Source organism: Tiliqua scincoides, chromosome 3, assembly GCF_035046505.1.
Source record: "Tiliqua scincoides isolate rTilSci1 chromosome 3, rTilSci1.hap2, whole genome shotgun sequence".
Taxonomy (NCBI): domain Eukaryota; kingdom Metazoa; phylum Chordata; class Lepidosauria; order Squamata; family Scincidae; genus Tiliqua; species Tiliqua scincoides.
In genome coordinates, this window is record NC_089823.1 from 150,952,203 (window position 1) to 150,964,415 (window position 12,213).

General features: G+C 39.1%; 1 protein-coding gene across 2 annotated transcripts in view; it reads left to right on the forward strand.

Moving 5' to 3' along the window:
• MYPN (myopalladin) overlaps positions 1–12,213 on the forward strand; it is an 80,539-nt gene that overhangs the window by 519 nt on the left and 67,807 nt on the right. The window contains exon 1 of one of the 2 annotated variants that reach the window (XM_066619479.1): positions 11,242–11,422. The exons of the other annotated variant lie outside the window; for it this stretch is intronic. The gene's annotated coding sequence lies outside the window, so the exon portion shown is untranslated. Of the gene's footprint in view, positions 1–11,241; positions 11,423–12,213 lie in introns of those variants that run through there. 2 annotated transcript variants of the gene reach the window in all.

Below are 12,213 nucleotides of genomic sequence, written 5' to 3' on the forward strand. Positions count from 1 at the left end.
AGTGTTAAAGAAGTCTGGTGTGAAAAGGGCTATATTCACTGCTAGAAAGTATATTACTTCATATCTCCTTCAGTATATTACGACAGCAGTGTACAGCTTTGATAATTTGTCTTAATTAAAATTTAATCTGCTGAAATACAGTTAGGGTCCAGTCCTGTCCAACTTTCCAACACTGATGCAGCCATACCTGCGATTGGGGGGTGGCAGTCACAGAGGCCTCCTCAAGGTAAGGGAGGAGGTTTCTTTACCTTGGGGCTGCATTGCAGCTGCATCAGTGCTGGAATGTTGGATAGGATTGGACCCTAACAACTAAATATTCTTTAAGGGTTTCATAGCCCTACTGCAGCAGTTCCCTAACTGTGGGTCTGGGACCTACTAGTGGGTCATGACCCAATTTTTGTTGACAGGGCAGATTAGGTTATGTACATCAGGGGTTTAAACAAGCTACTACTTGAGCAGAAGCACTGCTGCTCAATCACCATTATAGCCATACCCCATGGCATTTATAAATCAAGCAATGGCCTCTAAAAAGTTTGGGAACTAGTCTAGTGAATACAACACCAGGCATGAACTTTTTTTCTGTTATTTTCCCAGCAGGCTATTTCTGTAGAACCAAAATATCCATTTGGAAATAAAGAGTGCTGTAAGACTACATTGTTTGCTACAAAGAAAGACACATACACACACAGGGGCTGTTTCCTGTCCTATGGCTGACAGCAGCAAAACCATGCTGTGACCTGGAAGACATCTACTAAAACTGTAACCAGAATATTTTGAAATGGCTGTAGTATGATATTTGTAATTACACACACACACACACACACACACACACTCACACACACAGAGTCACATGGCTGAGATTTAAAATCTAAAGAGGTTAGCAAGTAACCTGACCTAGTTACATTATTAGACTTTACAACTTTTCTTAGAAGAGAGAATCAAAGGTTTATTGTGGTCACTTTGGGGGAGAGCCAGATCAGGGCTGGGTCAAACGACCACCGTTTGAAGTATCATTACTGAACAGCAAATTTATTTTGCTTGTTACTATATTTTAATCAACATTGTGACAAAAGGAGGAGGAGAGAGAGAGATTATGAGACACCATTTGGATTATCAGTCTCATAGTTCAATCTGTTGTTCGTCTATTCAGAAATAAGTTCCACTGTGTTCAATGATGATTACTCCAGGACCGTGTATAGGATTGCAGCCTCGGGCACCAAAACACCACTTTTTTGCTTAAGGATTTCTAACAGTTTCGTCAGCATTCAAAAGAACTTTGCATGTCCCTAGTATTTAGTATGTGTCTCACCTGCAGTAAGTGCAATGAAAGGAAGGACTGATATAGGGATAATAGGAAACAGAGTTCAAACTGTATCTATTTGAAAAGGAACAATATGTGCCGTTTTAACTTACATTGTAATGTAATAACATTACAGTGCAAAAGTACACCCAGGACTTTCCTAGGAGATTTGCAGTATTATAGTTTGAGTACAAGATGTGTGGGTCGAGAGTGTAGGTAGACTGTAACACTTCTTGGAGGTATGACCATCTTTTATGCAACCAAGGGGGAAAAACCACAGAAAGGAACAAAATTCCAGTGAACTCTGTAGAGCAGTGTTTCTCAGAGTGTGGGTTGGGATCCACTAGGTGGGTAGCAAGCCAATTTCAGGTGGGTCCTCATTCATGTCAATATTTTATTTTTAATACATTAGACTTGATGCTACCATGGTATGTGACTGCATCTGGGGAAATGTTATTCATCTGTACTTGGTTTTGCGCTGAGTACAAGACAGAGCTGGGGTCTGAGTCCCAAACACCAAAGCAATCCTTTTGCTGCAGCAACATCCCAAAGGCAAACTAACAAGGATGAGAGAGGAAGGACTTGCCCTGAGTACAAGACAGGTGATACTGAGTTCCAGACACAAAACTCTCCAATCAATTACCCTTCAACTAGTTTACCAACTAATACTAATTTCCCCTCTGCCTCCCCAAAGGAAAAAAAAACCCTAATTTTCCCCCCACTCATGTATACCCAGAGTTGTTCTGAACAGCCAGAGCCTGTACAATAGCAATCTGATCCTCTCTCCCCAGGAAAGGAGGCAGCTGCTGTCCACTCAGCAGCCATTTGATGTGCCAGCCAACCTACTCTGCTCTGCCTCTATTACACTACTCTGTCAGTCTCCTTCTCTACCCAACAACCATACAGGTATCAACATGGTATCTTTCATTTCCACTAATAGACAGGGAATGAACTCTTTTTGCATTCTTGTGCCAGCACATTTACACCAGAACCTCAAAGTCTTAAAAAAAATCTCAGTTCACTATCTTACAAGCAAAGAAAGAAATAGGAGAGGGGGAGGTAGTTATCTAATTCTTTTTCTCTGTGAGAGGGTAGTTTGACTCTCTACATTTAGTTTAAGGATAAACAAATGCTTCAGCCCTGAAAGCAGATTGAGTCCTGACACAAAGTCAATTGCACCAGCACCATTTTATTGCTTACTTTCTTTAAGGGGGAGCGAGCACCCGCACAGAAAGAATCCCTGTTGCAGATTAGGGTTAAAGGTGGGTTGTGGGTTTGAAAAGGTTAAAAACTGTTGCTGTAAAGGATAGATTGGGAAGAGACTTGCCTTGTAAAACTCATTACTTCCACATCTTGCTCAATTTAAACTATTATGGGAAACTTCTACAATGTTCTTCACATACAATACTTCCTCCCTTCTCAGCCATTCCTAATAGATTTTTAATAAGAAGTAATTCAAACAAAAGACTTCAGTTATCACCACCTGGGGGCTTTACATAAGAAATTAATAGATGAACAATTCCCCACATCAGATGTGAAGCTACATATGTATGCAATCTGTCCCTATAGGGAGTTAAACTAAAACACATCCTGCTTTTCACAGAAAATCCAAATGACAGTGAAAAGTATAAGGAGAATCTGTTATGTTTTCACAGATAAAAATCATAAAATTAATAGCTTTCCTCTTATAAATACCTCATAAACATGAATTAAAGTATCTGTTTACAGTTTTCAATTTGGGAGCTTAGACTTTGTGTTAAATATTCCAGAGTGATTTCTGAGAAATACCTAAATTTGTAAAACACATCATTATGGTCTTCAGTGTTTTTCTTTGGACCTTTTTCCAAATTATTACCATCTTTCTAAGCAATAAAATCTTAAATACATTTAATGTGTTATTACACTGGAACTACAGCCTGTATTTTAAAAACAATTTCCAATAATCTGGATGTTGCAAATAGCTGTTAAGGGTATTTTATTTTTATTTTTAAAAGTCTAATGCCTTAATTAGAGGTTTAGCAATGTACACACATTATTGCAGATTTTTTTTTAAGTTGTCTATTATAAACTTTTAGGTCGGTTTTACTCTATTGTTCTTCCTCACTGAAAAAATAAGGGTGCATATAACCTAGAAGGAATAAACGTTATGTCCTACTTGGAGAGACAAAGTTTTTTTGTTTTTTGTGAGCAATATACTAACTAGTCAAACAAAGCAATCCTGTGCCTGTCTACTCAGAAGTAAATTCTGTTGAGTGGGATTTACTCCCAGGTATGTATATAGGATTTCAGTCCTGGTATGTTTGGATTAACAAATGGTTCATGTCAGATGACACTTTAAATGCAATTACTAGGGATGTGGTTGAGGGGGAATGGAGATCTGGGACTTTGATTTTTTTTTTGGGGGGGGGGAAACAGTATTAAGTTTATATTACATTATGGTTACAATCTTATATGAATGTACCTGGAAGTTATTTAATACAGTGGGAGTTACTTCTGAGTAAATATGCATAGGCTAGCACTCTAAATATACCTTTATATTTGGAATATTTTTAAAATCCCATTGTTAAATTTTTATTCAATCATTTTAAAATTATTGCAGGCAACCAAGAGTTTGAGATAAAATGATCTAGATCTTAAAATGATGTATAACAGTTTTCAAAGTAGGAATAAGTGACTGGAGAAGAAAACACTATAATGAAGACATGGAAAATGTTGTTTTTTTTAAAAAGTTATAGTCTTAGACCCAATCTTATGCATGCATAGAAGTAAGCCCTATTATAGTAAGTGGAGTTTACTCCCTGGTAAATGTGGATAGAATTGCAACCTCAATTTGGTATGGCTATTGGGAATGTCAGCAGAGATGCTCTGGCACTTTAAAATGCAACACCACACCACTAGCAATGACTGTAATTGTTTTGTCCAATTGCAATGTGTCAACTGCTGGCTTAGACAAGAGGCAACTGGTGGGCTCAGGCAACAAATTAAGAAGATGAAAGGATGCATCTTAACTTTAAAGGCTTATAACATACCCTTCAGTTTTCCAGGGTGATGAGGTGCATGAGATACTATCCTGCTCTGGGCACACTATCCTCTGAGTGATCTGACAGCACAAGGGAACAGCACAAGGAAACAAAGACACAGTGTGAACTTAGTTGAGTTAGGCCTGCAAGTATTCAGAAGTTTCTAGTGGTACCAAAAAACCAGAACCACAGACTAGAATGACTCAAAACAGCATCTGATGTTGCTCCAATAGAACTGTTAGGGTGACTGAGGTTTACATAGGTGTTGAAGAGCTTAAGATAGATAGCTCCGCCCCTTCTCCTGGGAAACCCATTGTGACTTAAAGGTTCCCTGCTTGCTTTCTCAAATGTTGAGTCCTACAGCACAAAGTTAATAATGACTCTCTTGTGGGTTCTGCTGAGGAGTCCTTTGAATTCAAGAAGAGGAACAGGACTATATCTTCTGGCCATAGAAAGGGTGTTGTATCCAATTTCTATACATCAATTTCTAAAGAACTAGCATCTTGAGTCTGTGCTTGGGGGGTTTCTGGCTCTGCTGGCTCCTTGGACTCATCCATCTCATCCCCTCATTTTGGGAACTCTGTTCCTGGTGTTATGACAGAAACATGTTTTTTTTTAATGAAAAACAGAGGTATACTCAGGGATGGCCAATGGGGATCCACTGTCCCACCTGAAGGCCCTGCTGAAGCCTATGCATATCTGTGAAGAAGTAAGTCCTATTGAGTTCAATGGGATTTACCACGAGGTAAATATGTTTAGGATTGCTACCTCGGGGTGTTTTTCTTCATTATTGTCAATCAAGCAATCTCCCTTTCTCTCTCTCACATTGCTACTTTGTGTGTGTGTGTGTGTGTGTGTGTGTGTGTGTGTGTGTGTGTGTGTGTCACAGTTGAACCATGGCTTCACTTCTGTCTATATTTAGAATGGGACTCTTAATGTGAAATACATCATTAGTTCTCCTTCAGAAATCAAACATGTGGGGCATTTCTGTGTCCTATTTCTGCCACCACCCCCCATGCACTTTGTCCGTTCTGTGTCCCTTCAATATTTTTTGTGGTGCTTACCATTGCCTGTTGCAACACTTTGGTTCCTTTGGTGGCTGACAGCTACTATAAGGTTGGCAGACATGTCTCTCTTTAATAAGGAGCTATTTAAATATTGTTACAGCACACTTTTTCATAGAAGTCTCCACCTGTCACTTTACATGGAAATGAATGAAAAGTAAGGTGAGAGAAATGAAATGATTCATTAACTTGGCAGAGGAATAAGTGAATTCCAGGCAGATGGTTTTACAGGGAGGGAACTTAAGCTGATGAGGTCATACTGGTTTTCAGCAGGGTTTCATGCATAAGGGTGTGTATGTGTAAGGGAGAGACAAATTCTAAACAGGATTTCCCAAACCAGCATTTAGAGTGGATCAGGGCTAGATAAGTTAACATTTGTGAGCCCAATCCTATCCAATTTTCCAGCACCGGTGCAGCTGCAATGCAGCCCCAAGCTAAGGGAACAAATGTTCCCATACCTTAAGGACGCCTCTGTGATTGCTGCCCCACCACAAGATGCAGTGCATGGCACAGCTACCCCGGCACTGGAAAATTGGATAGGATTGGGCCCTGTGTCTCATAAATTATATTAGCTGCTACATCCATAAAATACATACTGTATATTAAGAGAATTTCAAAATGTATAAAAACTTCTCTCCCAACTTAGTACAGCAAGTCTTTAAGTTGTTGATAAATTCTTGGAAAGTGCAACTTTAAGCAAAATAATGTATAATGAAACCTGTTTTACCATAGGCTAAGTGAGATACGTAAACAAGAGTTACGTTCCTACAGCATATTTCTGGTCACAGAAACATTACCAAACTTCTAAATAAAGACCCAAAATACTTCTAATATTAAACACTGAAATAAATGTGAACTTTCTGGCCCAGAGAAAACCCACACAGACATGGGGAAGATGGGCAAACTTCACACATATGAAAGAGTTGGGTTGTTTTTTTTTCTTCAACAACTTTATAATGAATGACTTTAAGCTGAATGACTTTAAGTGAGGATTTGCTATATTGCTATTGGTTTCACAATATCAGTCATGGTCAAAGACTGAGATATGAATATGTTTTTTGTGGCACTCATAAAAATATCTTTATTGATTTTTTAAATAAAATTAAAGCATGCCTTTCTACCCTACTGGGAGCTCTCAGCAAATAATCAATATATTCAGCAGTTCCTGCCAATCTTTTGAATTCTCAACCATGTTAATCATTTGGAAAGCCTTAGATGCAATACTTTGTGATGGGGAAAAACATATACAACTGACAGCCCAATCCTGAGCTGCCCAGAGCACAGGGCTAACGCAGTGCCAAAATGGCTACCACAGCATTCAGCATTAAATCTGGCAGCGGCAGCAGCTCCTCAGAGGAAGGGGATTTTTGCCCCCTTACCTCAGAAAGGGAAGTAGCCCCACAATGGGGCTACTTGATTCTGTGGCAGTTTTTAAACCAGCGCAGAATTGGAGAGTCCCATATCGGGCTGCGCAACCCAACATGAGGCTCAGAATCTGGTGGAGCTCTCAGCTCCATTGGTCCCGCCCTCTTCTCGTCCCCCTCCCCCCCACACCTCCCTCTCGCCCTCCCCAACCTCACCCTGCCCCGGAATGCCTCCTCCCTACCTCCCCCCCACACCTCCATTCACCTCTCTGCTGCCTGGCAGTCCAGGAAACTGCTGGGTGGTGGACCGCTGGCCTCCCACCAGCGCTGGCTCAGTGCGGTCTTGTGCTGGGCCAGCTTTGGCACTTGGCCGGCGCTAACCCTCACAAACGTGCTTTGTGGCATGTTTGTGACAGTGCACGCCAGCAGGAAGCAGGCACACCAAGCTCAGGATTGGGCTGTGATTTCCCATGAACATTAAGAACAGTTGGGGTGGGCACCATCTGGGCTGGGTATTACCTAGTACTATCTTTGGTAGAAGTTAGGTTAACCTCTCTGAAGAGCAGGGCTTTTCTGTATTGTGGAATTTCTTCACTGTTGAGACTTGATTGCCACAGTGCTTGCTGGATTTTGGAAACAAGCTAAGCAATTCTTTTTGTTCTAATGGGTCTACAAAATCCACATTTTGTGGCTGTGTATCTTATTTTTATTATGCTGCTATGTTATTTCTTTTATCATTTGTGTTGATTTGCTTTATTTTTGCTTTTAGTATTTTAATTTTAACTCATCCTGAGTACATTGGCAGAACAGTGGTATATGAATACATAAACTATTCATAACAATTAGTTAGTCATATGATTTACCAATGTATTGATCACATTTATTTTCAAACAGCAGAGTTCCTAGTTGTGTGAACAAGTCTGTGCACAAGCAGCCTATATGTGTTTAAAATCTGTTTGGCTGGTAGACTGAATGCATGAAGACTGGGGGTGGGGCCTGTCTCCACAATCCAATGTCCCACTTTCCCATGTACATTTGGTCTATCAAGATTGAACATCTGCCATTGGGCTTGTTATCTGGGGTAATTGAACATTTCATGAGGTGTAGTATGTGCTCAGGGACAGTAGAGGGAGCATGACAAACAACCAAAGTGAAGAAGGAGAAATGTAGGGCTGTGATTCAAATTAAAAATCAACTGATTGTTTTTTCATCCACTATGCACCACTTGCCAAACAATTACACTCAAAGGATCATGCTCAAGAAATACATTATGTCAACTCCAAACACCATTCAGCTGTTTCACATATGCAGTCTATGTTTCACATTTAGATATACACCATGATGCAGACAGATCTGCACACATGCTACCCAGTACAAAAAGGGGATTTGTGTGCTTCCACATGTTTCTATTTACACTATACCACCAATGTGCATGGTATCTTACAAAATTACATAAGCAGCTTAGACGGGTCCCTGCTCCCATGGAGCTTACAATCAAAGTGGAACAACAAGGGTAAGGAGGGAAAAATACATACAATCTATGCCATATATTGTATGTATTCTTCCCTTCATACCCTTGTTTTTCCCATAGATTCTATGGGAACAACAATGGGAAGGAGAGAAGAATGTGGGCAAATGCTATTCCACAAACTTAAAAGTTCAGCTGCAGTCAGAAATGAAGATAAAAGGACAAGTCACAGGTCACCAAGATAAAAAGAGGGGATGAGGAAGGATTTAATGAAGGGAGATCAATGGTACCACACAAATGTCAAAGTGGAAGCTGATTTTTAAAAACCAATAATTAATATTTTCCACTACTATAATGATAATGCTAAATAATACAGATGAAGAAGAGTTATAACTAACAATCAAATACAAATTTATAGTTTAGAAAAATTTGGGTGGTGCAAAGTAACCCTTTGGGTGGTACAGAACTATTGAGAAGACAAGGAGCTTCTAATAATAATTAAATTATGTGCCTGTTGTTCGGATCTTATTGGTAGGGCCTCTGTGGAATTACTGAATACTCAGTATTCTGTTTTTAGCCACAAAAGTATGAAGCAAAAAACAAGAAAGAAAAAGATAAAAGGGAGACAAGAGGTTGAAAGGAGGGGGTAGGAATAAGTTGGGTATGTCAACTGGGCAAAGGCTCAGAAGATTACCAGGTTTCAACAATTGTCATCTGTTAATATTATTTAGGCTAAGCACAACAAGAAGGAAATCCCATGTGTGGAGGACAGCAAAAGAGATTGGCCTGAATAGTATAAAAGAGCAGGAGACCTTGAGTCATTGGAGAGTGGAAGAGGTGGGACAGTGAAATTTACAAGCAGGGAGATAACAAGAGACCATGAGTAGCTTTAAAAGTAAGGACCAGGAATTATTGTTGGATATGAAAGTGGATGAGATGCCATCGATGGGATCTGAAGACAGCAGCATATACTCAGAACAGTGGGAGAGATGCATAATTCTGGCATGCAAATCTATGGCAATAACGTTTTAGTATTTCATTTTGTGTAAGTTTATAAATCCTTAATTACAGGAACTGTTAGAAATCTGCCTTCTGTTTTTGTCTTATTCTCCAGTAAAACAAACACAACTGGAAATACTCTTTAACTAATATCCACTTAAATAAGTTGTTTAGTTTCCACTTAAAGAAGTGCTTTTCAACCAGTGGTATTAGTACCATTAGGGGCATTTTTCAGTATGGCAGGCAATACTGGGCCCAACTGCCCTGGTGTCCATGTGGCACTGCCCTTGCTAACCGAACCCCTGTGGAAGATGGAGTCAGAGATGGCTGAGGTAGTTGTTCTCCAGGGGAAAAGATATGGCTGTGCAGCTGCCAGGCCCTTCAAAAGAGGCATGGTTAAGAACAGAATTTGGGTTTCAAAAAGTGATTATTAATTTGTCTGGTTTTTGTTTTTGCTGATTGTAATCTTTAGGGTCCTGATCATTGTGAAAGATTGTAGGTGACTTCTGTGAGAGTGGGAGCAGCAATCCCTAAATGACTACAACCCTACAACTCTATAACCATAACTCTGTCTTCAAGTGTTATTTGTTGGAAGTATTTAAACTGTGTTTATGAATGGCTCTGTGACACCCATATATATATATATATATATATATATATATATATATATATATATATATTGGTTTCAAAAGATGGAATGTATTTATTGCTATATTTGTGGAGTGCTAATGTGGCATAATCCATATCAGGATTCCAAGCAAGATTTAAAACCTCCGGAAGAGTTTCTGTAGGACAGTGAAACTCCTTAAGGGTCTCTCCAGAACTGCAAAACTCTTGGAAAGTCTGTACACACTCTTACAATACAGTTATAAGAACTCCAGTTGGGCAGGATTGCAGACATTTAAGCAAACATCCTGGTTCTTCCTGAAGATAATGTTTGCAGCCTGTTATACTGCTTTATACTGTTAAAGATGCATGCAATCAAAGTGAAATTGCAGTATGTATAGTCTGTTAGGAACTCTCAAGGAAGCTGCTTGAATTAGCATACAAGGTGGCTATACCATACCCCCCCCCAATTAGAACCAAACTGGCAAAACCAATGCCATTTTTGGATTCAGCACCCCAAAAATATCCTAAATTTGTTCAAACATCCTTGGTAACTAAAAAAAGTTCTTTTTTTGTAGACCTGTGAATAATTCTTTGGTTCATTTGCCTCATTATATGCAATGTTCTTTAGACTTGATGAACTAGCATAAAATGACATCATGAATTAAAGCATCAGTGGCACCTCACAAACCATGACCTCATGCAACTGTTGGACAGGCACTCTGATATTGCAGATTTATATTTTTCTTTGCCACTGTTTACGATAATGTTTCTAGGATACACTCTACAGCTTATTAAGGTCAATCACAAACTACAATGGACCTGAATGAATCTCAACAGTGCCCTGGGGCATCAATTTCAATTGGCAAATTAAGCATTTGCTTATATAATCTCCCACTGAAATCAATGGACCTTAAAAGTGTTTAACTTTTAAGTTAAGGATCACACCCTACATACTGTATTTAAACCACTTGCTTAAAAAAATAAACTCTTAGCACCAAATCCACTTCTTTAATATTTAAAATGTTAAGTGGAAATGGATATCTTTATCACTTGTACATAATCTTAAGCATCTCGTACATTCTGAGCATAAGAATAAGCTGGATCAACAAGGAAAAACTTAAGTCCCACTATTTCTAATTTTAAATAAAAACCACCTGCTTTAAAATGATAAAAAAATTAGTGTTGGATTTTATTGTGAATGAGTCATGCCAAGAATGCATAAGCATCTATTGAAGACATTCTGTGAGGAGAGAAAACGACTATCCCCCTGTAGGTGCTATTACAGCAGTGGAATCCCTTTGCTCAATATTATCCTGTCCAATGAGGTGGAATGTTTCGCAGGCACATGGTTTGTGTGTCTCAAAATAACTTGGGACCTGCAAACTGACAAATGCTATTGCTTCAGTGGTGACAGGTTGTCCAGCTTCTTACAGCCATCTTCACCAAAAACGAAGGTTAACGCCTTTTTGCCCGATGGACTCCATGTCATTTCGGTTACAAAGGACCTGAAGGAGTACCATTTCTTTGGACATTTTAATCTCGTGTCACTGTGATTGTGTACCAGGGTTGGATTTCAACATCTGGACAAATTAGAAAAGGTAACACCTTTGCTTTCAAGAGTTAGTGTGTTTTGATAGTATTGCACAGGTGCACAGAGGATCAGGGGCTATGTTATATCTGTATACCAGTTATTGCTGATAAATCATATTAGGGAAGCAGATAACTTTTTAATTGCTTGTCTTAAATTACCCAGAGGCACACAAGGCTAAACAGAAACAGAATGTTCTACAGAATCAGAAAGAGCTTGAATAGAGGAGGGGTGGTGGTTTCCAAATTCCTTCTGTATCTGTTTAGTGTATTTGAGAAGAGTCAACAGAAGACAGAAATGTATAATTGCATGGGTGAAAAATTCCTTATTGTTCCCTTCTTTAGAATTAGTCAAAACTGTTACTTTATAACATCTAGCATTAGTTTATATTGCTTCCTTAAGGAAAAAACATAGAACCAAGTTTAATATTACCCTATGTTTAAAGTCTTTCTGTTTTATCTGTTTGTGTGTGTATGTGAAAGAGAGAGAGAGAGAGAATGTGTCATGTAAAATGACACTGCTAGCTATATTTAGGGTTTGGAGATCTGCTCTGTGGATTAATGTACACAACAGCTGCAGAAACAGTCTTGCTAGAAGGGCATTGCTCTCTCAATCCCCTCCCTTCTCTCTCTATCCCTCTCCCACTCTGCAAAAAAATTTTTTGACTGTCAGTAGCAAATGTTTGGCCTGCTATATTGCCACATTAAGCAGTCATCAAAAGTGTATCATGAATTATAATAAATATGGTATGACCAATATAAAAGAGAATCTACTAACCTGATGGATGCTCTCTTTGGAGCA